This window comes from Oncorhynchus masou, chromosome 30 (genome assembly GCF_036934945.1).
Source record: "Oncorhynchus masou masou isolate Uvic2021 chromosome 30, UVic_Omas_1.1, whole genome shotgun sequence".
NCBI lineage: Eukaryota > Metazoa > Chordata > Actinopteri > Salmoniformes > Salmonidae > Oncorhynchus > Oncorhynchus masou.
Genome location: NC_088241.1, coordinates 24,624,483 through 24,650,915, shown reverse-complemented (window position 1 = coordinate 24,650,915; position 26,433 = coordinate 24,624,483).

The window sequence follows — 26,433 nt, the reverse complement described above, 5'->3', positions numbered from 1 at the left end:
TATTAGTGAGAGAGGAAGAGTTCCATTCAGACCCCGCAGGGTACACTTTAAGTGTGCTCCCAAGTGATCACCACTTAGTTCATTCAGCTTCAAGTGTGTCCAAGTTTTTTCATATGGCTGTTACCATGACCATCAACGTGCCACTGAATGTAAATGACAGTTGAGGATTTGTCAGAGGTGGAAGTATGGTTTCTCTAAATGTCCTTTAGAGCAGTTGTTGTTGTTTTAATTGTCATCTTTGACTATCACAGAGATATCCCTTTTCCCAACTCTGTCTTTGTGAGAAGAGTTAACGTAGAAACAGTCACACAGCATTGCATCAGACATCTTTAGCTTAACTGCTATGTCAGTTTGGGCTCAAATAAATGAGACCACATTCAGTATGCATGGATGATGAATAAGACATAGATTCCTATGATGTATGTGTACAGCATAGTCTGAATGCAGGGTTTGTGCATGCATACAATGTTTCACCTGCAGCAGAACTTCCAGACAAACAAACATTAGTAACTACACTGAAAAAAATATGAATGCAACATGCAACAATTTCAAAGATTTTACTGAGTTACAGTTAATTGAAGGAAATCAGAAAATTGTAATAGATTCATTACGCCCAAATCTATGGATTTCACGTGACTGAGAATACAGATATGCATCTGTTGGTAACAGTTACCTTCAAAAAGGTAGGAGTGTGGATCAGGCTGTTGATTGTGGCCTGTGGAATGTTGTCCCACTCCTCTTTAATGGCTGTGTGAAGTTGATGGATATTGTCAGGAACTGGAACACACTGTTGTACACGTTGATCCAGAGCTTCCCAAACATGCTCAATTGGTGACATGTCTGGTAAGTATGCAGGCCATGGAAGAACTCAGACATTTTCCACTTCCAGAAATTGTGTACCAGTCCTCACAACAAAGGTTTGCTGTTCCCACTACACCATCCTAGGAACCCTTCCCTATGACCCTCCATTAATCTTCTTCATTTTGAAATTAGTCCTCAATAATAATTTCTTAAATGGTGAAGTTCAAAGGAGTTAAGGTTCTTCATTTATACCCATGGCTCTTTCGATAATAACATTCATAAGGTATGTGGCAATATCTTACTATTTGAATAGGATAAAGTAGGCTACATATTCTGATAATAATGCACCTCATATCAACAAGAATTACTGGGTTTCGATGACAAGTACTGACAGGGCATTGTGGGAATTGTGTTTAATGTTTCCCCTCCCTCTACTCAGTAACACTGAAGAAATAAATTCAGACATCAATCCTAGACACAGCCTGTGAAATCTTTCCATCTGTGTGAGGCCAAAGTTACATGCTGAAACATCTGATGGCAATGGATGAATGGCATGACAATGGGCCTCAGGAAATCATCACGGTATCTCTGTACAGTACATTCAAATTGCCATTGATAAAATGTAATTGCATTCGTTGTCCGTAGCTTATGCCTGCCCATACCATATCCCCACCACCACCATGGGGCACTCTGTTCACAAAGTTGACATCAGTAAACCGCTCGTTGACACGATGCCATACCTGCTGTCTGCCATCTGCCCGGTACAGTTGAAACCAGAATTCATCTGTGAAGATCACACTTCTCCAGTGTGCCAGTGGCAACCTAAGGTGAGCATTTGTCCACTTTCATCAGCTGTCTGGGTGGCTGCTCTCAGATGATCCCGATGCCATGTGGAGTTCTGGGCAGTCAGATCAAGACCTAATACAACGTGGGGGACTAAGGAACATCCAATTAATCTGGCAACAGCTCTGCTGGACATTCCTGCAGTCAGATGAGCTTCCTACCCATTTTAGATGGTTTCTGTCAGTTTCTGCTGTTTATTCCAGAATATTCACACTGTGTGGCGGAAGATTCAGAATTAGTTGGGTTACATAGATAACTAGATAACATATATAACATAATATGCTTATATGATGTACTTATTAGAATGTATCCCTTCGGACTCTGGTGTTGGCAGTTGCACTTCTTCACTCAGCTGGGGCTCAGTCACCTTTTTTGAGAATTAAAAGCTTTTTTTTACATATGGAACATTTCTGAGATCTTTTTTTAAGCTCATGAAACAGGGGACCAACATTTTACATGTTGCGTTAATGTTTTTGTTCAGTGTACCTAAAACCAGAGCAACAGTAGACAAGTTTCATAGGGTAGTATCGACAGTAGGAATGATTTACATGTAAAACATTGTTATACCCATGATTACATTTGTCTCATTAATCGAGGCTGAGACAGTAGCTGACGCAATGTTCAGCATGTTGAGGGGATGAAAAAAATTGCCCAGAACCGTATTACTGTTGGGGAACGAATGAAAGCAAGTTGGTTGTATTTCAAATGGAACTGAGTGCTTATTGGTAGTGTACCGTAGTAAAAGTAATCCCCGTTGAGAGATTTAAACTGATAGGAATAGTTTGTATTTGCTTTAGGCTCATGACTCAAATGACTCAAAGCTTTTATAGGCCAAAATTATATTAAAACGAAAACCATGCTGAATCTCAAACCATTGGCATGTTTGATAACAGTGTAGTTACGTTGTAGACAAATAGTTCCAATATCCCAGTGGTGAATGGAGTTCTAATATTCAGTGGTGAATAGAGCTCTGATACCCACCGGTGAATAGAGCTCCAATTTCCATTGGTTAATAGAGCTCTGATACCCAGAGATGATAGTGCTCCAATTTCCAGTGGTTAATAGAGCTCTGATACCCAGCGGTGAATAGAGCTCCAATTTCCAGTGGTTAATAGAGCTCTGATACCCAGCGGTGAATAGTGCTCTGATACCCAGCGGTGAATAGTGCTCTGATACCCAGCGGTGAATAGTGCTCTGATACCCAGCGATGAATAGAGCTCCAATTTCCAGTGGTTAATATAGAGCTCTGATACCCAGCGGTGAATAGTGCTCTGATACCCAGCGATGAATAGAGCTCCAATTTCCAGTGGTTAATAGAGCTCTGATACCCAGCGGTGAATAGTGCTCTGATACCCAGCGGTGAATAGAGCTCTGATACCCAGCGGTGAATAGAGCGCTAATATCCAGAGATGAATATAGTTTAAACATCCAGCAATAAATAGAGCACTAATACCCAGTGGTGAATAGAGCTCTAATATCAAATGGTGAGCACTCTAATATCAAATGGTGAACACTCTAATATCCAATAATGAATAGAGCTCCAATGTCCAGTGGTGTGTAGAGAGTCTTTTGGATTTATGCTTTAGCCACTCATTTATTACAGGCCCCTTCCCAGCTGGGCATCATTTCTCTCTCAGCTCTCTATTCTAGTGGACTTAATGGCCCACAACACAGGGCTGTAAAATTCAGGGGATGCTAAAATCAGTCTTCGCAAATTAAGCGAGGTTGTTGTGGTCTACATTTTAAGATGGCACAATGAATGCTTGGGCAAGTGTAATTGAGCCCACTGTTATCAACCAACATAAATCTGTAACAATATATTTGATGACCTCATGCAGATGCAAAGCTCCACAGTGTCCATGGGCAATCTATTGAAGAAAACACAGCAAAATGTAAACATGAGATGGATTTCCTTCTTTCTAATGTAAACAAAGTTCTCCTATTCTTTTCGATATTTAACAAGGCAGGTTATATGAATTAAGAATACCAAATATAACGTTGTGTTGCTCAAACAAGGAGAAGGGGAATATTCTACTGTATGTGAACAAGGAGTGTGTGAGAGAGAGATAAGGTTGGTGAGTCTCTTCTGGCTTCTTATCTGTCTCCTTCGCAGCCACAACACCAGGGGAAACTGACAAGAACAATGGACCATGCTTTTTTCATCCCCCAGAGTGTTGTATCTGTAAGGTGTGAAAGCTGCTGAGCCTTGTTCCAGTATCACATGCTATCATCCCTCCATTATGTTGGTGAGAACTCGTGTATTTAGGACTCAGCTCAACTTTCACGTTACACGTTACGCAGTGATTTCAGAAAGTATTCATACGCCTAGACTTAATCCGCATTTTGTTGTGTTACAGCCTGAATTCCAAATGATTAAATAGATGTTTGTTCTCACCCATCTACACACAATACCCCAGAATGTCAAAGTGAAAACATGTTTTTATTGATTTACAAAAGTATTCACGCCCCTGAGTCAATGTACTGTATGTTAGAATCACCTTTGGCAGTGATTACAGCTGTGAATCTTTCGGCGTACGTCTCTAAGAGCTTTGCATACCTGCATTGTACAATATTTGCACATTATTGTTGTTAAAATGTTTCACGCTCAGTGAAGTTGGTTTTTGAACACTGCTAGACAGCCATTTTGAGATCTTGCCATAGATTTTCGAGCTGACTTAAGACAAAACTGTAACTTGGCCGCTCAGGAACATTCAATGTCGTCTCGGTCAGCAACTCCAGTGTATATTTGGCCTTGTGTTTTAGGTTATTGTCCTGCTGAAAGGTGAATTTCTCCCAGTGTCTGTTGGAAAGAAGACTGAACTAATATTTTCCTCTAGGATTTTCCCTGTACTTAGCTCTATTCCAATTATACCCCGCAAAAACTCCCTTTTCCTTGCCAAGCACAACCATGATGCTGCGACGACCATGCTTGCAAACAGGATGCATGTTTTGGAACATTTGTATTCTGTACAGGCCCTTCATTCTTCTTTTCAAAATTTCATTTAGGTTAGTATTGTGGAGTACAGGAGGTTGGTGGCACAATAATTGGGGAGGACAGACTTGTGGTCATGGGAGGAGTGGAATGGTATCAAATACACTTATTTTACCTTTATTTAACTAGGCAAGTCAGTTAAGAACAAATTCTTATTTACAATGACAGCCTAGGAACAGTGGGTTAACTGCCTTGTTCAGGGGCAGAATGACAGATTTTGACCTTGTCAGCTCAGGGAATTGATCTAGCAACCTTTTGGTTATTGGCCCAATACTCTAACCACTAGGCTACCTTCCGCCACCACATGGCTTGATGCCATTCCAGCCCAGCGGTCCAGACATTATTATGAGCTGTCCTCCCTTCAGTAGCATCTACTGTTGTGGAGTATCTACAATGTTTTTGATCCATCCTCGGTTTTCTCCTATCACAGCCATTAAACTGTGCAACTCTTTTAATTTCACCATTGGCCTCAAGGTGAAATCCCGAAGTGGTTTCTTTCCTTTCTGGCAACTGAGTTAGGAAGGACACCTGTTATCATTGTAGTGACTGGGTGTATTGAAATACCATCCAAAGCGTAATTAATAACTTCACCATGCTCAAAGGGATATTCAAAGTCTGTTTTTACCCATCTACCAATAGGTACCCTTCTTTGCGAAGCATTGGAAAACCTCCCTTTGTGGTTAAATCTGTGTTTGAAAATCACTGCTCAACTGAGGGACCTTACAGGTAATTGTATGTGTGGGGTAGAGAAATTAGGTAATCATTAAAAAATCATGTTAACACCATTATTGCACACAGAGTGAGTCCATGCAACTTATTATGTGACTTGTTAAGACATTTTTTTACTCTTGAACATATTTAGGCATGCCATAACAAAGGGGCTGAATACTTATTGATTGAGACATGTCAGCTTTTCATTTAGAATCCATTTGTAAAAAAAATAAAAATAATCTCAAAACGTGATTCTACTTTGACATGATGCGGTATTGTTGCAGAGGCCGGTTATACAACATCTCAGGCTGTAAGGCTGTAACAGGCTGTAACAACAACAAAATGTGGAAAAAGTCAATGGGTGTGAATACTATCTCAAGGCACTATAGATGGATGTGTATGAAGCAGCATGTTTGTAATGTCTCTTCTGCTTTATTCTGCAGGGCTTTCCACCCACCTATTGTATGAAGACAGATACTGTATATCACACTCAAAACCTGTATATCACACTCAAAACCTGTATATCACACTCAAAACCTGTATATCACACTCAAAACCTGTATATCACACTCAAAACCTGTATATCACACTCAAAACCTGTATATCACACTCAAAACCTGTATATCACACTCAAAACCTGCCTCTAATCTAAGGAATATGGTTTAACATCACAGCACTATGTTATTAATAAATTGCCAATCTGAGATGCTGCGATAAAGAAGTGTGACTGTTTGTTACCACCAGAAGCTCTTACTCTGTAAGCTATTGAATTTGTTATTGGAGAATTAGCTCAGCTTCAACAGGGGGGCCAGAGGGGTGCCTGTGACTGATGGACATGCTGAAGAGAGGGGGGATGTTATAAGGGCTAGTGGAGCACCGGACTTTAGCCCACAACATTTTAGAGGCTTTTTTGTTCAGCACTTTCATGAGCGCTCTTATTCAATCGCTGTTTCGTCAAATGAAGCCAGAATGATGTGCACTGTAATATCGGCAGACTGATTTATAGGGTAGTGAAGTCGTGTTATGTTTTTTTATGGACACTCTTACACGCGTTCTCAAATCAGATATAAAATAGGCACTTTTGTCAAAGAAAATGTTGTGTGACTTCTCATTTTCGGTTTGTCATGGTCTGAAAATAAAGTTTTTTTGCATGCCACAGTTTTCCTCTTCTCTTTGTCCCCTGGTGCAGAGCGAGAGGAGTTGGGACAAAGGAGAGGACACAGGGGTGAGAAAGGGACTAATGTATCCATAAGGGTCATAGCTAAACTCTATCTGTATAATAAGCTGGATGAGATTGAATTTAGTGTGTAGAAAAGGATCAGGGCCAAATATGACCTTCTGTATAAATAGCATGACCTTGACAGGACTTGTTTGTGTTGTTTAGGGGTTAACTGAGTGATGCCCACAGGTAAACCTTATGTTCATCATCTTGCATGAATGTATCTATCCATTTATCTTCTTTCATCAATATACCATCACATGTGTTGAGTAAAAAATTGCTTATCATTGTATTGACACTGACAAACATTTTGAGTATGCTGTTGACATGAGTGCTCTCCAAATTCGACTATGGGCAATGTTTTATCTCTCATTGACCCCTTAGACCGCAGACGTACCATTTTTATCTTAGCACAATTGGTAATGAGAACCAAAAATAACTGAAAGAGGGGTAGCATAAGTCAAATGAGGCATTCAAGTGTGGCTCCCAGTCCAAACTCACAGCAGTGGACCCAAACTGACAAGCTGCACTTATTTACTTTCTCAACATTTTGGAAACAGCTGCACATTGCCATCTAGAGGTAATGTAAGCAACAGCAAGGGGAGGCAGGTGTATGGAGAGGTGAGACCACAGATCAAGAGTCACAGGGCTTTCTCGTTTTCTGCAGGTGTGCGTTTGGGTATTGGGGGTGGCGAGAGATGACTTCTGCATCCACACATGCTGAGGTTCTCATCAGGTGGCAAGAAGGCAAAGTGTCATTCTGATTGCGGATTCGGCTTCTTTCTGTGATACTAATCTCCCTGCTGATCCTCTCTGGAATCATGAGAATGCTGTATGTGATGCAATCATAAAGTGTGCGCTATATGAAAGAACACAGTCACCTCCAGGGTGGGTCCATTCTGTCAGCAAGATCAAGAGCTGAGAAAATATGAAGTAAATAGAAATTACTAAAGGTTGTGTGGCAAGAATGTCACGTTTGAAAAGGGTTCAGTGGTGAACGTTGTTTTTTCGGCATCCTTTTCCTCTGTTGTCATTTATGCTCATATTTGGCCGAGAGCAATATTACATGTTTAATGCTTCATGTGCATGCTGGGAGCTGTTATACCTGCAGTCATATGCCTTATGATTTGTCCAACACTGCTTGTCCTTCTGTGGGTGCATGTCTCAATGTGTTCGTGACTCCATGCGTAATGATTTTGAGTAGTCGCTAAAGGTTTTTTTCCCCACTTAATCTGCTCTAAAAACCTCTTGGATAATGGTGACACATAATATACACACTAATATAACAGTGTACCAGTATTTGCATAGTTCAATCTGGCTCAGATTTTTCTCTTACAATAAAAGTTTCACTAACAGTGCAACTCTATCCACCAGGACTACATTTTAGCAATTTACACAGAACATTTGACAAAAACACATTTACTGGAAGAACTGTGCAGATGCAAAGTTTTGTAACAGAATTTTGATAAAAATCTCCCTCAGTTTTGTTTCCACGTTTTCCAAAAACTCTGCTCTGTTAAATGTCTGCTCCGAATTAAGAGTCAACGTTGTCTGCAGAAAGAATGGGGTGTCAGCTATGACACGACACATTGACTGTGAAAACGTTTTGGTTTTTGAACTACAGTAAGTGAAGTGGATTTACACCCAGTAACGGAATTGCGGTAATGGGTCTTTGATCGGTACTACACATGAATGCATAACTATGGATATGAATGTCATATTCTTTATGGTGATGTATCCGGAATAGGTACACAAACATATATATTTGCAATGTTTTGGTATTATTCTACACACTGGCTATTAGTTTAATGAGCTCTGCTCCCAAACAAGACCAGATTTGGTTGGTCCTGAGTGGACCAAATCTGAACTAATCATAGGTGTTAACGTTTCACAAGTTTGGACATCAAAGTACAGCACGGTAGAGCTCAGTACAAAACAGTATAGTACAGTACAGCACATGACTGTAGAGTTCAGTACAGTAAAGTAGAGTATACAGTGCAGTAGAGTACAGTAGAGTTCAGTACAGTACAATACAGTGCATTATAGTGTACACAACTCCAGTGTGTTCTACTGTGTACTGTACTGAACTCCACTCTACAGTAGAGTACTGTACTGCACTGTACTGTACTGTACTGTACTGTACTGTACTGTACTGTACTGTACTGTACTGTACTGTACTGTACTGTCCAAACTTGTGAACCCAACTGTGGTCTGTGACTACTCTGATTTCCCATTGTAGCCAATTAAATTGCAGAAATTCCTTTACTGATTTTTGGGAAATTCATTACCGATTTGAGACTTTTGAGTTTGAATCACTTAATGAATCATAAAGACAATTGATATCAGTCAAAACACTATAACTAATTGATAGGTCTACCTTTACTTGTTACATCTGTGAACTGTTATTATCTTCCCTCATGGGGGAGAGAAATTAGAAAATATTTTTAAGATATTTGGGTTTTTGGTAAAGGAATTTCATGGCACAAGGCAATGTTTCTTAAACTTACAGAAGGCAGAAAAATGTATCCAAAACTAAATATAAGTGTTTATATTAGTTTGTAAATGTCTTTACTTCAACATGACCGTGTTTTAATGTATTTCTTGTACCTTTAAAGACTTCTTTTGGTATATGTTTTCTAAGACCCTATTTCTATCTGTTTGACCTGAAATCAAAGCCTTCACTTGTTAAACATTTTTAGCATTTTTAACATTATATATGCCTTAATTTAATACAAATATATGGACTCTTAGCTTTCATTTGACACCCAATTTCACATGCTACTATGAACTTCAAATGTTGGTACTCATTGGTTCTTTTACATGGAGATTAGCATATCTGTTATATGGCCTTCCAGTATGAGAACAAACATCATCCATGGCACCTTTGCTAAACCATCTCCCAGGTGTTTAACAGGTGATCAGCTATTGCCCTTAACAATTTATATGACCTGATGTATTTAACAAATTTGCTCTAACAAGGCGGGAACCCCTGCTCCCTCCATCACTATCAGACACATTGAAAGGGGCTTGGGTAAGGGGTTGGGGAATGTCATTTGTTCCAGATTTATTTGTAATTAAGGGTTTGACTTCGGAAATGCTAAAGGTTTGCGCCTGCTGTGACGGTGGCATTTGAGAGAGTGATTTGTTTCCTTTGCCCATGAAATTAGTTTAGTCACGCATGAGCAACGTTGACAAAGAAATGCCAGCTAATTATATCAGCATAGGAACCTCTCCCTGCAGACTAGCACCCAGCAGACTTCAACAGGCCCTCATAAGAATGTATGACATACACGCATTTACACTTTGTGTGTGTGAACATTTGAACATTGATCAATGTGTGTGTGTGTCTTTTTATTTTTTTATATTTCTACGTGTGACCGCCTGCATGTGTGCTTTTATTTAGAGAGTATTTGATAAAACAAAACATGCCTGTGTTCCATCAGAAATATGGTTTATGATTAAAGTTCATTCTCAGCATGTTGTAGATAGCTCTCCTGAGGGACCAAACCCACCCTTGTCTCCCATGTGGCTGTGATGGCAAATGTATGGTGCACATTTTAGGACATCCCCAGTGTCACATTTCACCCCTCCTTGAGTCAATCATCAACCCTCCAACTTGAGGCTGAGAGTGTCCTAAAATGTGCACCACACAGAATTTGAAGTATCGATCCATCTCGAAAATCCCTCATATTTGACTTTGCCTCAAACAGAAAGCAAGCTTACACAGGAGCCCCTTTCAAGCAGCATATTAAATAAGCTCAGGATAAGAACACTCAGGATGATCAGCACCTCTGATCTAACTTATTTATGATATCATGGAGCAGAGAAAATAGAGTTGAAGACTAACTTGATGTTTACTGTTCCTGGGGGCATGTGTCATTAGCACACTCAGTGTTCAATTAACCATCTGTTATCATGTTAGGTGGTTATAACTCTGTGCTTGATTTAAGTCAGTTGTTTCCCTCAGCAGGTTTAGATGTACAGATGAAGTCGGAAGTTTACATACACTTAGGTTGGAGTCATTAAAACTCCTTTTTCAACCACTCCACACATTTCTTGTTAAAAAACTATAGTTTGGCAAGTCGGTTAGGACATCTACTTTGTACATGACAAGTCATTTTTCCAACAATTTTTTCAGACATATTATTTAACTTATAATTCACTGTAGCACAATTTCAGTGGGTCAGAAGTTTACATACAATAAGTTGACTGTGCCATTAAACAGCTAGGAAAATTCCAGAAAATGATGTCATGGCTTTAGAAGCATCTGACATCATTTGAGTCAATTGGAGGTGTACCTGTGGATGTATTTTAAGGCCTACCTTCAAACTCTATGCTTGACATCATGGGAAAATGAAAAAAAAATCAGCCAAGACCTCAGGAAAAAATTGTAGACCTCCACAAGTCTGGTTCTTCCTTGGGAGCAATTTCCAAATGCCTGAAGGTACCACGTTCACCTGTACAAATAATAGCATGCAAGTATAAACACCATGGGACCACGCAGCCATCATACCGCTCAGGAAGGAGACGCATTCTGTCTCCTCGAGATGAACCATCTGTGGTGCAAAAAGTGCAAATCAATCCCAGAACAACATCAAAAGGACCTTGTGAAGATGCTGGAGGAAACAGGTACAAAAGTACCTACATCCACAGTAAAACGAGTCCTATGTCGAAATAACCTGAAAGGCAACTCAGCAACGAAGAGTCCACTGCTCCAAAACCGCCATATAAAAAGCCAGACTACGGTTTGCAACTGCACATGGGGACAAAGATCGTACTTTTGGAGAAATGTCCTCTGGCCTGATGAAACAAAAATACAACTGTTTGGCCATAATGACCATCGTTATGTTTGGAAGAGGAAGAGGGAGGCTTGCAAGCCAAAGAACACCATCCCAACCGTGAAGCACGGAGGTGGCAGCATCATGTTGTGTGGGTGCTTTGCTGCAGGAGGTACTGGTGCACTTCACAAAATAGATGGCACCATGAGGCAGGAAAATTATGTGGAAATATTGAAGCAACATCTGTAGACATCAGTCAAGAAGTTAAAACTTGGTCGCAAATGGGTCTTCCAAATTAACAATGACCCCAAGCATACCTCCAAAGTTGTGGAAAATGGCTTAAGGACAACAAAGTCAAGGTATTGGAGTGGCCATCAGAAAGCCCTGACCTCAATCTATGGGCAGAAATGAAGAAGTGTGTGTGAGCAAGGAGGCCTACACACCTGACTCAGTTACACCAGCTCTGTCAGGAGGAATGGGCCAAAATTCATACAATTTATTGTGGGAAGCTTGTGGAAGGCGAGCCAAAAGGTTTGACCCAAGTTAAACAATTTAGAGGCAATGCTACCAAATATTAATTGAGTGTATGTAATCTTCTGACCCACTGGGTATCTGATGAAAGAAATAAAAGCTGAAATAAATCACTCTTTACAATTATTCTGACATTTCACATTCTTAAAATAAAGTGGTGATCCTAACTGACCTAAAATAGGGGATTGTTACTAGGATTAAATGTCAAGAATTGTGAAAAACTGAGTTTAAATGTATTTGGCTATTATTGCAGTGAGTGAGCCCATGCAACTTATTATGATTTGTAAAGCACATTTTTGCTCCTGAACTTATTTAGGCTTGCCATAACAAAGGGGTTGAATACTTATTAATAACACCTGCTCTTTCCATGACATAGACTGACTAGGTGGATCCAGGTGAAATCTATGATCCCTTATTTATGTCACAATCCACTTCATTCAGTGAAGGTGAAGGGTAGGAGATAGTTCAAATAAGGATTTTTAAGCCTTGAGACAATTGAGACATGGATTGTGTATGTGTGTCATTCAGAGGGTGAATGGACAAGACAAAATATTTAAGTGCTATGGACTATGGTAGTAAGTGCTAGGCGCACCCATTTGAGTGTGTCAAGAACTGTCACTCTGCTGGGTTTTTCACGCTCAACAGTTTCCTGTGTGTATCAAGAATGGTCCATCACCTAAAGGACATCCAGCCAACTTGACACAATTGTGGGAAGCATTAGAGTCAACATGGTCTACTGTAGTACACCTGTGGAATGCTTTCGACACCTTGTGGAGTCCATGCAGCGACACATTGAGGCTGTTCTGAGGGCAAAAGGGGGAGGTGCAACTCAATATTAGGATGGTTTTCCTGCTGTTCGGTATACTCAGTGTATTGACTGAAGACATTTCACCTTTTCATTTCTTATTAAATAGTTAAAAAACATAAAAAAACATAATTCTACTTTGAAACGATGTGGTATTGTGTGTAGGCCAGTGACACAAAATCTAAATTGAATACATTTTAAATGTAGTCTGTAACACTACAAAATGTGATTAAGGTCAAGGGGTGTGAATATATTCTGAAGGCACTTTAAATTAGATTAGCATATTTCAGTACAGTTGCTAGTCTCGTGCATTTTACAAGCTAAATACATTGCAGTTGCTGTACTCTAGTGTGTGAGCAAATAGCTTGAGTCCATTGCATTCTTGCTGCGTTCTCGTGCTAGTCAGACCTAGGACACTTACATTTCTAACTTGGCAACTCATTTTGGAAAGTTTCCTGCTTTTAAAGTATCAGCATGAACCCCGATAGCACGTGGTATTAGTTAAAAAATCTAATCAACTCAAATTGTATTTGTTACATACACATGTTTAGCAGATGTTATTGCGGGTGTAGCGAAATGTTTGTGTTTCTAGCTCCAACAGTGCAGTAATATCTAACAATTCACAACAATACACCCACTACACACAACCTAAAAGTAAGCATTCTCTACTCTCGAACAACAATTGCACTAGACAACTATGGTTAAGCCTACTGTTCCCCCCAAGCCTACTACCTCTATCCAGCAGAAATAATAAGATGCAGATATCTGGGTAAGCTGAAATCAGTGACAGTCATGCATAGTGAACTTGAAATCTAAATCAATGTGTTTGATCAAAAATGTTCAAATTTAGCTATTTCGCTAAATACTGCACACTTACATCGTTTTTTTATATAACACTGAAATGTTGATTCATGTGCATTGCCCCTGTCAAATAAATTCCTTAAAAAAAAGAGTTTTAAGAGTTGCTCTCCTCTGTTGAGAGATAGGCTTGTATTGTAGAGCTTCCAGGGCTTGTTTGTTTGTCGATCGCCAATCAGAATGAATAATGAATAATGAATGTGTGGGCGGATCGCTGAAGGTCATATTGCACTTCTGGGTTCGTGAGGAGTTGGATGGTTTGCCTGGGGCAACAATCTCTTAACAGAGAGTTGAGTTCTGGAGCCATGGGACCTCTCTTGGAAATCATGGCTGGGGGGATGATGGGTCTACCGACCAGGCATTGCCTTGGAGTGGAGCTGTCAAGGCCATGAAAGGATCTGGTCGACCCTAATAAGCTCCTGCCTGTTTTTACTGTAACTCTCTCGCTCACCACGCATGGCTGTCATCTGTATGCTGCTGGAGACATTGTAAATATTCCAGTTCCACATCACACACCCTCCTCTCACATGTACTGTGTAGCCTGATGCACATCAGTACTGTAAATATTATACCACCGTTTCACAATAGAGCATAAAAACCTGTGAATGTGTGTATGAAAGGAAAAAGGATAGAGACATGCAGCACGGGCGAGAGGGCCGCGTTCGCATCATTCTTTTTCACACTCTCCCGCGAGCGACCTTTCTTGATAAATATGGCATCAATAGAAAGTCAGCTTGGCGTTTCGGGTGAAAATAATGAAGCATCTCCATCTGAGCACTCAGTGATCTTCGATCAATAGGGTGTCATTCAGAGAATAACCAGAGCAGAGAAGGTGAAGCCGACACTGGGTGGTGGAGACCAGCTCGGTTCAGGCTGACTGAATTTTAAAGGGCTAACCTCCCATATGCCCTCTCGGCAGCTCAAACAAGGGCCCAGGGATGGAGCTCTGTCGTGGGCCTGTTCATTAGTTTGTTCGCAACGTTTCCTACCACTGCAAAGTATAATTCTGTTTCTGTGACCTAGATCAAGAGGGCTATACCCAGGAAGACTAAATCAAAATTAATATCACTGTATTGTACTTAGTGTAGATGTAAACCCATTATACAAGCTGTAATAATCATTAAAAGAGAGCAGAAATAGCTTATGCTGATTCTGAATGGTTGGAATCAGCTGGCCGTGTAGCCAGTCAGTAGTTTTTCCATGTTTTTCCATTGTAGAAAGGCATTGTGGTCATAACCTCTGGAATACTCTGAAATATTAGGGGATAGCTTTCATCATTCAATGCTGAATACAGGGAGAGATACAGGTAACTGCCAAAATAAAGGAAACACCAACATAAAGTGTCTTATTAATGGGGTGTTGGGCCACCACGAGCAAGAACAGCTTCAATGCACCTTGGCATGGATTCTACAAGTGTATTGAACTCTGTTGGAGGGATGCGACACCATTCTTCTCAGGCACCACACCAGAATCTCCCACAAATGTTCCATTGGGTTGAGAACTGGTGAATAAGATGACCATGGCATATGGTTTACATCGTTTTCATGCTCAACTAACTATTCAGTGACTACTCGTGCCATGTGGATGGGGGCATTGTCATCTTATGGTGGAATAGCCATGGTAGCCAAAATAATGGCTTGACCAGCATTTTTATACTGTACATGACCCTAAGCATAACGGGATGCTAATTGCTTAATTGACAGGTTCCACACCTGTCTGGAAGAACCTGCTTTCAATATATTTTGTATCCCTCATTTACAAAAGTGTTTCCATTATTTTGGCTGTTACCTGTACATATTCCCAAGACATATGGTTTGCAGGATTTTGTGTTGTATTTCAGGTAATCACTGAGTCATCCAATGTGAAATAATGTTCCAAACTATGGATTAAAAGCAAAAGTAACAGCGAACATATTGCATTTTGTGGAGGATAATAAATAATCCAATGTACTGTAAACACCATGCCAGCTAATTCCATGGACAGAGAGCCATGGAACTGAGTCAGAGAAGGAGTCTCGGGAGGATTGTTTTTGACGATGTACAGGTGGGCCTATCAATCCTCAGCCTGTTTACATGGCTTCCAGATGTTCGACACCATGACCACGAGAAATCCTACGAGGAGTTTGCAGTTGCAGCACCTCCACTTAACAAATGCGAGTCGTGCTCCCGCGGGCCAATTTACACTGGTTAGTTGTGACACCCCCTCAAGGCTAACACTCATTTCACTAACGATTTTGGCGGTGGAAGCGACGCTAGCTGTGACCTTGCAGCAGTGTAATGATATTCTCGGTGGCTACACAAGGTAAGACAAGGATGTGGTATGCAGGCGGGAGCTCTGGGAACACTGTTATGAACACTGTTATTTGAGTTTTGTACATTGTGAATCATTTAACTTTTTCCTCTCAGTGAGCTCGCTATGGGGTTTATGTTTCTCTCGCTCTCTGCAGTTTCTAATGCCATGTCTTGCATGCTGATGTCACCCTACTCCACCTAGGATGTCACACCTGGGCTGCACAGCTGTAAAAGGTCTACAGGTCAGTGAAAGTAACTTCTGTGAAAACTCTAACTTCTGTAATGCTGCAGATTATATATACTTCACGGCTAGCATTTATAAAGTATTCAGACTCATTGACTTTTTTTATACATTTTGTTACATTACAGCCTTATTCTAAAATTGATAAAACAATTTTTCCCATAATGACAGTGAAAACAGATTTTTAGAATTCTTTGCAAATGTATAAAAGTTAAAAAACTGAAATGCCTTATTTACATAAGTATACAGACCCTTTGCTATGAGACTCGAAATTGAGCTCAGGTGCATGCTGTTTCCATTGATCGTCCTTGAGATGTTTCTACAACTTGGTTAGAGTCCACCTGTGGTAAATTAAATTGATTGGACATGATTTGGAAAGGCACACACCTGTCTATTTATCCAAGCCATGATGTCGAAGGAATTGTATGTAGAGCTCTGAGACAGGATTGTTTAGAGGCGACAGATCAGGGGAAGGGTACCAAAACATTTCTGCAGCATTGAAGTCCCCAAGAACGCAGTGGCCTCCATCATTCTTAAATGGAAAAGTTTGGAACCACCAAGACTTCCTAGAGCTCGCCACCCGGCCCAACTGAGCAATCGGGGAGAAGGAGGTGATCAAGATCATGATGGTCACTCTGACAGAGCTCCAGAGTTCATCTGTGGCAATGGGAGAACCTTCCAGAAGCACAACCATCTACGCAGCATTCAACCAATCAGGCTTTATGGTAGAGTGGCCAGATGGAAGCCACTCCTCAATAAAAGGCATATGACAGTCCAGTTTGCCAAAAGACACCTGGAGGACTCTCAAACCATGAGAAACAAGATTCTCTGGACTGATGAAACCAAGATTGAATTCTTTGGCATGAATGCCAAGCGTCACGTCTGGAGGAAACCTGACAACATCCCTACGGTGTTGCATGGTGGATGCAGCATCATGCTGTGGTAATGTTTTTCAGCTGCAGGGACTGGGAGACTAGTCAGGATCGAGGGAAGGATGAACGGAGCAAAGTACAGAGAGATCCTTGATGAAAATCTGCTCCAGGACCTCAGACTGGGTCGAAGGCTCACCTTCCAACGACCCTAAGCACACAGCCAAAAAAAAACAGGACCGGCTTTGGGACAAGTCTCTGAATGTCCTTGAGTGGCAGAGCCAGAGCCCAGACTTGAACCCTGTGCAGCGACACTCCCCATCCAACCTGACAGATCTTGAGATGATCTGCAGAGAAGAATGGAAGAAACCAAATACAGATGTGCTAAGCTTGTAGTGCCATACCCATGAAGACTCAAGGCTGTAAATCGCTGCCAATGGTGCTTCAACAAAGTACTGGGTAAAGGGTCTGAATATCTATGTAAACGTGATATTTCCATTTTTGTTTTTATACATTTGCAAAAATTCTAAAAACCTGTTTTTGCTTTGTCATCATGTGGTATTGTGTGTAGATTGATGGGGGGGAACAAAAAAGTCTGTAATGTAACAAAATATGGAAAAAGTCAAGGAGTCTGAATACTTTCTGAATGCACTGTATATGCTGCTCTGATTTTTCTCAATATAAACAAATTGCAGTAAGTAAAATGGAATTTAAGATTCAGCATTCATTACTTACTCAAATTGGTCCTTATATTATATTTCTTTGACCACACAATCTCACACTCAATTCGTGCAAAGATGTTAATTTTTTTTATGTATTTCAGCAGATTTCAGAAGAAAATCCTCTGTAACTGTTCAATTCACATAAGTTAACTTACCTTATTTTTTTACTCATCTATTTTTTACTTTACACTTATTTTTCTTAAAACTACATTCTTGGTTAAGGGCTTGTAAGTAAGCATTTCCCTATAAGTTCTACTACACCTGTTGTATTCGGCGCATGTGACAAATACAATTTGATTTGATTTGAGTCACTCAGTCTCCTCTGAACAGTTGATGTTGAAATGTGTCTGTCACTTGAACTCTGTGAAGCATTTATTTGGGCTGCAACTTCTGAGGCTGGTAACGCTAACGAACTTATCCTCTGCAGCAGCGGTAACTCTGTGTCTTCCTTTCCTGTGGCGGTCCTCATGAGAGCTAGTTTCATCATAGCGCTTGATGGTTTTTGCGACTGCACTTGGAGAAACTTCTTGAAATTTTTCGGATTGACTGAACTTCATGTCTTAAAGTTCCGCTCTCTGCTACCGCACGGCCAAAAGGCTCATTAACAGCTTCTACCACCAAGCCAAAAGGCTGCTGAACAGTCTACCGCCCCATTTGTTTTTACACTACTGCTACTCGCTGTTTATTATTTATGCACAGTCACTTTACCCCTACCTACAACCTGTAACCCCACACATTTACCCGGTATCGGTACCCCCTGTATACAGCCTCATTATTGTTATTTTATTGTGTTACTTTTTAATATATTTTACCTTAGTTTATTTGGTAAACATTTTCTTAACTCTTTCTTGAACTGCGTTGTTGGTTAATCTTCTTTGGGATTGGTGTCCCTTCCACAGGACGGTTGAGCAAACCTAGGCTAATGCGATTAGCATGAGTTTGTAAGTAACAAGACAATTTCCCAGGACATAGGCATATCTGATATTGGCAGAAAGCTTAAATTCTTGTTCATCTAACTGCACTGTCCAATTTACAGTTGCTATTACAGTGAAATAATACCGTGCTATTGTTTGAGGAGAGTGCCCAATTTTGAACATGAAAAGTTATTAATAGACAAATTAGGCACATTTGGGCAGTCTTGATACAACAATTTGAACAGAAATTAAATTGGATCAGTCTAAAACTTTGCACAAATCAAAACTGCACCTGGGCAGGAATAATACATTATGGCCTTTCTCTTGCATTTCAAAGATGATGGTACAAAAAAATGTTAAAAAGAACAGTTCTTTTATCTTTGTATTATCTTTTATCAGATCTATTGTATTATATTCTACTACATTCCTTTCACATTTCCATAAACTTCAAAGTGTTTCCTTTCAAATGGTACCAAGAACATGCATATTTTTGCTTCAGGGCCTGAGCTACAAGCGGTTAGATTTGGGTGTGTCATTTTAGGCTAAAAATTGAAAAAAGGGGCTATTCCGTAAGGGCTTGTTAGTAAGCATTTCATAGTAAGCTCTACCTACACCTGTTGTATTTGGCGCATGTGACAAATATGGTTTAACTTGATTTGATTTAATGATGGACTGTCGTTTCTCTTTACTTATTTGAGCTTTTCTTGCCATAAAATGGACTTGGTTTTTATCCAAATAGAGCTATCTTCTATATACCAACACTACCTTGCCACAACACTACTGATTGGCTCAAACACATGAAATGAACTTTTAACAAAACACACCTGTTAATTGTAATGCGTTCTAGGTGACTACCTCATGATGCTGGTTGAGAGAATGGCAAGAATGTGCAAAGCTGTCAACAAGGCAAAGGGTGGCTGCTTTGTAGAATTTCAAATATAAAATATATTTGTTTAACACTTTTTTTGGTTACTCCATGATTCCATATGTGTTATTTAATAGTTGTGATGTCTTCACTATTATTCGACAATGTAGAAAATAATAAACATAAAGAAAAACCCTTGAATGAGTAGGTGTGTCTAAACTTTTGACTGGTACTGTATATATAAATAAATGTGGGATACAAAAAAATGTCAGTGTCGAACAACACCAATGCCAATTGCTCTAATAACTTTCAAAAGATTGTTCCAAAATTTGCCCTCAATTTTTTATTTTCCTATCAATGAAGTCACACCAATTCTCACACAAATGAATTCACACATAAATGCACGAAATCTGTTGAAATACTTTCTTCCTTTTTTTTTACATATTTGCAGTGTAAGATTGTGTTGGTCAGTGAGGTATTAGTTTTGAAAGATTCAAGTCCAATTCTGGGTAGAATATCTTGGATCTCTGACAACATCAAACATTCCTAACCATTTGATTTTCTCCACCAATGTCTTTTGTTTTTGTGATGGTTAGGATCATCGGGACTTCTGGGTGCACATTTGGTTGTAATTAAATTACAGTGGACCTAACCATGCTGTGCCCATGCGGTGCCCGCGCAGAGTGTCTCCGCATGCCAGCCTTGCACATCCTGTCTGAGGCGACAGGAACATCAGACGTGACAGATGGCTCATAAATCATGGAGGTGTGTGCACGCTGACGACAGGAGGCCTTTCTTTGGAGGGAGCCTGCAGAGAGACAGAGAGAGAGGGAGTTAGCGAGAGAGGGAGAGAGCGAGAGAGAGAAAGAGAGAGAAGAGAAAGAAAGAAGATGAAATGGGAGAGACAGAGAGAGCGAGAGAGAGAGCAGAGGGAGCCAAGGGAGAGTAAGCCCCAGCGCAGCACACAGAGACTGACTTGGCTGTTACTTTCAACTGAGACAGCATTGATAATGAGGGAACAAGAGGAACAGTTTTTTTTCTGTACGCATCTGCAGCTCCATTCAGTTGATAAATCATCTTAAATATGCTTAGGAACATAAAATGCTTTAAGTACAGTGTCCACATTAGGAAAGCCTCTCGCTTACATTGAAGTTTCAAAATTATAATGAGATAATGAACAGTATACGCCAGTATAAGGTGTAGTCACAGCATGGAAGTTATGTGTCTGTATGTTTCAAGATTGTTGATAGAAATTACGTACATGGAAAGTACTCATTTTAGTCAAAGCATATTCTGATTGTTGTGGAAGTGAGAAAATTGTACCAAAGTATGTTTTGTTTCTATGAATTCGACTGGAAGAGGGGCCAGAATGAAGAGCTTGAAGGTGATGAGTTGTAAAAGGAAAGTTAACAGTTAACACAGCAAGATAAATCAATTAGAATCACTGGATTCTAATGGGTTTACTCTCTCCTCCCTGTAAGAAAAGAACGTTTGGGATGATGTGTGAGAATCAATTCTACAGCAATTGATCATTTTGTATGTCTTAGCAGATTCAATGTTTTACATGTCTGCCGTGCAATATGTTCTGTCTCTGACCCTGCTTTCCTAATGTATATTCAGTCCTAATCTGCCGTGAATTAATCCAGAGATACTTGCTTTAATTGATCCTGAGATGTTATTAATTTAACCCGAGAGCCCATTCTTCTTTGATTGCTATATGACTGAGCTTTTAATCAGTCTTTGTTTTGCATTCAATCACAGGCACTACAAAGGGACCTAGTTCCCTGAGCTTAAGCATACCCTAGGTGACAGCACACCACATCAATAAATGATACCCCTCTATTAAAGTGAGTGTGATTTAAGCAGCCTTGCTAGAGCATTTGAAATGTGTGTAGGAGCAGGGTTGGTTTAGTCTTAATCCACTCTGCATATTGACATAGGGTTAGGATTTGACCATAATGAATATATATTGCAGCTGTTACTGTAACTGCAAGGCCCATTTTCACAAATGAGGAGTTTCGACTTTTAGATCATGATGAATACGATTATATACAGTACCAGTCAAAGATTTGGACACACCTGCTCATTCAAGGGTTTTTCTTTATTTAGACTATGTTCTACTCTGCAGTCCAACTCATTCCAAATCTTCTCAACTGGGTTGAGGTTGGTTGATTGTGGAGGCCAGGTCATCTGATGCAGCACTCTATCACTCTACTTTGTTAAATAGCCTGTGTTTTGGGTCATTGTCCTGTTGAAAAACAAATGATAGTCCCACTAAGCGCACACCAGATGGCATATTAATACAGTTTTCAGCTGTGCTAACATAATTGCAAAAGGGTTTTCTAATGATCAATTAGCCTTTTAAAATTATAAACTTGGATTAGCTAACACAATGTGCCATTGGAACACAGGAGTGATGGTTGCTGATAATGGGCCTCTGTACGCCTATGCAGATTTTCCATAAAAATCTGCCGTTTCCAGCTACAATAGTCATTTACAACATTAACAATGTCTACACTGTATTTCTGATCAATTTGATGTTATTTTAATGGACAAAAAAAACGTGCCTTGCTTTCAAATAAAAGGACATTTCAATGTGACCCAAAACTGTTTAACAATAGTGTATACCTCACATGACTCGTAATAAGACTATGCAACGAGCCCGTTCAATTATCTGTCTAACAGCAATATGCAAGAACACTATAGTTGAGTTGCAGTAATAGACAATGAACACATGAACATGGAATTGAATTACATTGTCAAATTAATGGTTTCACATACAAGCATAAAGCTTAAGTTACAAAGCATACTTCTAGGCATATAGATCCTGAGGTTAACTTAGAAGACAAAGCACAATAAAGAGATTCCTAACAGGCCAGAGGCCTAGGAAATGAGAAATGATCATACAACCTTCCTCCATGGACTGGATACAGGATAATAGAGAGAAGGCATTTCATTCCATTTATAAGTTGTAACCTTCTCAACCCAAAACCAATGACCATTGACCAATCAAATGATAGCAAGTTTACAGTGTGACCTGACCACCAAGGCCCAATCTCCACAGCGTGTCACAGCATCTAAAAGCATTTGTGGGGGATGAGACCAATGTAAACAATACAGAATTCCTGACAATGAACTCCTTTGCATAGAGTAATTCAGAGTTCATTTTCAGAGACACATTTTTGTCCCCCAGAGAGGGAAGGGTTCACTAGTCCTTGGGCATTGTCCTATCCTTATGTTCCTGGACCATTTGCCATGCAGCTCCAGGTCCAGAGAGCACATCAATTAGGGTTGAGCTTACATGTACACCTCAAATACTGAACACAAATGGAGTAATGATAACTTGACTATATGCATGGGGTACATATACTGAGTCGATGTGCAGGGGTACGAGGTAATTGAGGAATATACAGTGGGGCAAAAAAGCATTTAGTCAGCCATCAATTGTGCAAGTTCTCCCACTTAAAAAGATGGGAGAGGCCTGTAATTTTCCTCATAGGTACACTTCAACTATGACAGACAAAATGAGGAAAAAAAATCCAGAAAATCACATTGTAGGATTTTTAATGGGTTTATTTGCAAATTATGGTGGAAAATAAGTATTTGGTCAATAACAAAAGTTTATCTCAAGACTTTGTTGTATACCCTTTGTTGGCAATGACAGAGGTTAAACGTTTTCTGGAAGTCTTCACAAGGTTTTCACACACTGTTGCTGGTATTTTGGCCCATTCTTCCATGCAGATCTCCTCTAGAGCAGTGATGTTTTGGGGCTGTTGCTGGGCAACATGGACTTTCAACTCCCTCCAAAGATTTTCTATGGGGTTGAGATCTGGAGACTGGCTAGGCCACTCCAGGACCTTGAAATGCTTCTTACGAAGCCACTCCTTCATTGCCCGGGTGGTGTGTTTGGGATCATTCTCATGCTGAAAGACCCAGCCACGTTTCATCTTCAATGTCCTTGCTGATGGAAGGAGGTTTTCACTCAAAATCTCATGATACATGGCCCCATTCATTCTTTCCTTTACACGGATCAGTCGTCCTGGTCCCTTTGCAGAAAAACAGCCCCAAAGCATGATGTTTCCACCCCCATGCTTCACAGTAGGTATGGTGTTCTTTGGATGCAATTCAGCATTCTTTGTCCTCCAAACATGATGAGTTGAGTTTTTACCAAAAAGTTCTATTTTGGTTTCATCTGACCATATGACATTCTCCCAATCTTCTTCTGGATCATCCAAATGCTCTCTAGCAAACTTCAGACGTGCCTGGACATGTACTGGCTTTAGCAGGGGGACACGTCTGGCACTGCAGGATTTGAGTCCCTGGCGGCGTAGTGTGTTACTGATGGTAGGCTTTGTTACTTTGGTCCCAGCTCTCTGCAGGTCATTCACTAGGTCCCCCTGTGTGGTTCTGGGATTTTTGCTCACCGTTCTTGTGATCATTTAGACCCCACGAGGTGAGATCTTGCGTGGAGCCCCAGATCGAGGGAGATTATCAGTGGTCTTGTATGTCTTCCATTTCCTAATAATTGCTCCCACAGTTGATTTCTTCAAACCAAGCTGCTTACCTATTGCATATTCAGTCTTCCCAGAATGGTGCAGGTCTACAATTTTGTTTCTGGTGTCCTTTGAAAGCTCTTTGGTCTTGGCCATAGTGGAGTTTGGAGTGTGACTGTTTGAGGTTGTGGACAGGTGTCTTTTATACTGATAACAAGTTCAAACAGGTGCCATTAATACAGGTAACGAGTGGAGGACAGAGGAGCCTCTTAAAGAAGAAGTTACAGGTCTGTGAGAGCCAGAACTCTTGCTTGTTTGTAGGTGACCAAATACTTTTTTTCCACCATAATTTGCAAATAAATTCATTAAAAATACTACAATGTGATTTTCTGGATTTTTTTCCTAATTTAGTCTGTGTACCTATGATGAAAATTACAGGCCTCTCTCATCTTTTTAAGTGGGAGAACTTGCACAATTGGTGGCTGACTTAATACTTTTATGCCCCACTGTATGTACATACACTGTAACTAGGAATTAAGTGACAAATAATAAACAGCAGCAGCAGCGTTAGTGCAAAAAGAGTCAAAGCAGATAATCTGGGTAACTATTTGTGGACAGGAGGGAGCTGATCCGAGATCAGCGCTCTTACTCTGAGCTGCTTTTTGAATATGTGCCTTGATCTCTTTCTCTCTGTCTACTCAATGTTATAGTGAGGGACAGTTACTCACAGTGCAACCCCAAGCTTGACATTGATTAAGATGTGGGGGGGCATGGCGTGGCATTGAGGGACAAAATAATAAATCCCAGAAATTATTTTTTGCAGATAATACATATCTTTAACTGGAATGCTAAACCTATGCCAGTCTGTTCAATTACAGGCAACAGCTGAAATTGTTTTTGATGCCTTCTGGCAACTAGCCATTTCTATGGTGTCCCTGTTTTTCATCACGCAGGCACCCCAATTTGGCACAGTTTTTTCTAAAGGCTGGGTTCGAGCAAGGTCAAACTTGCTGACTAGCAATGAGAGGACGCATTTCTGAAGCGCAGTCATATTGTAACGGTTTTCCTTCTCTTCTGAGGAGGAGTAGGAAGGATCGGACCAATATGCAGCGTGGTACGTATCCATGTTAATATTTATTTAAACTGAACACTAAAACAAAATAACAAGAGAACGAACGAAAACGAAACAGTTCTGTCTGGTGCAGACACAGAGACAGAAAACAACTACCCACAAATCATAGTGGGAAAACAGGCTGCCTAAGTATGGTTCTCAATCAGAGACAACGATAAACAGCTGCCTCTGATTGGGAACCATACCAGGCCAAACAGAAATACAAAAACATAGAACAACACATAGATTGCCCACCCCAACTCACGCCCTGACCAAACTAAAATAGAGACATAAAAAAGGAACTAAGATCAGGACGTGACACATATTCATCTGCCCTATTGACCATCGTCAAGGAGTTCACCATGCAGGGTACACAATATCTAAATGAAAAAAATCTAACAAGGTTTCAAACATAGAAATAGAATAACATAGAATATGTTATATTTCTAAATTTTCAAATATGGTTAGGAGAAATCACAAAGTACGATGGATGGATAGAGGATAGATGGGAAGATAGTTAGATGGACAGAGGGAATGATGATTAATGAACCAACAGGCGCTAGGCTAGGCTATGAGGAGGATTGATTCCTCCTTCTGATCGATATTCCTCCCTTACTTACCTTGATCTAGAAGGGCAGGTGGAGCCATTCACAATCAAAGCACACCACGGCTCTTTAGAGGATCCCGCTCCTCAGTGTAAAAAGAGGAACTGAAATATTCAACATTAACTCCACTTGAAGGCAATGTCACTGTTTCTCCCATCCAACGGCTTGTTACACACTCACACTCCACTTTAGCATACTAATTCCTGGATATGCTAAACTCCCTCTCCATCATTCGCTTGATGAAATCTCTTGGCACATCAACCCATTGTTGTTTGAATTGTTTCGGTTGGAGTTGTTATTCACTTGTTACTGAAACACACAAAAAAGAGAGAAAACATGCATGCTGGGTAAAGCAGGCCATGTGTTCAGGCTGTAGCCTAGAATAGAATAGGCACATCAGAAATCTCCCTTGACAGCATATCACTCTCGAAGATGAAATATTATGCGCAGCAAAGAACTATGGGAAGAAAACGTGAATTATGAATATTTAAACCCTTATGAGCCTGTGTTTAATGCACTAACTTATTGCACATACGAGAACACATTTATTGTTTATGGATTGTTACTTGAAACATCTTCATCCAAGAGTGACTTACAGGAGCAATTAGGGTTAAGTGCCTTGCTCAAGAGCACATTGTAAGATTGTTCTCCAAGTTGGCTTGGGGATTCAAACCAGCGATCTTTTGGATATTTATTCAAACTCTTTTAACAGCTAGGCTACCTGCCACCCTTCTACTTGTTGATTGTTATACTTGTTGAAATGCAGTGATGATAGGCTCTGTAA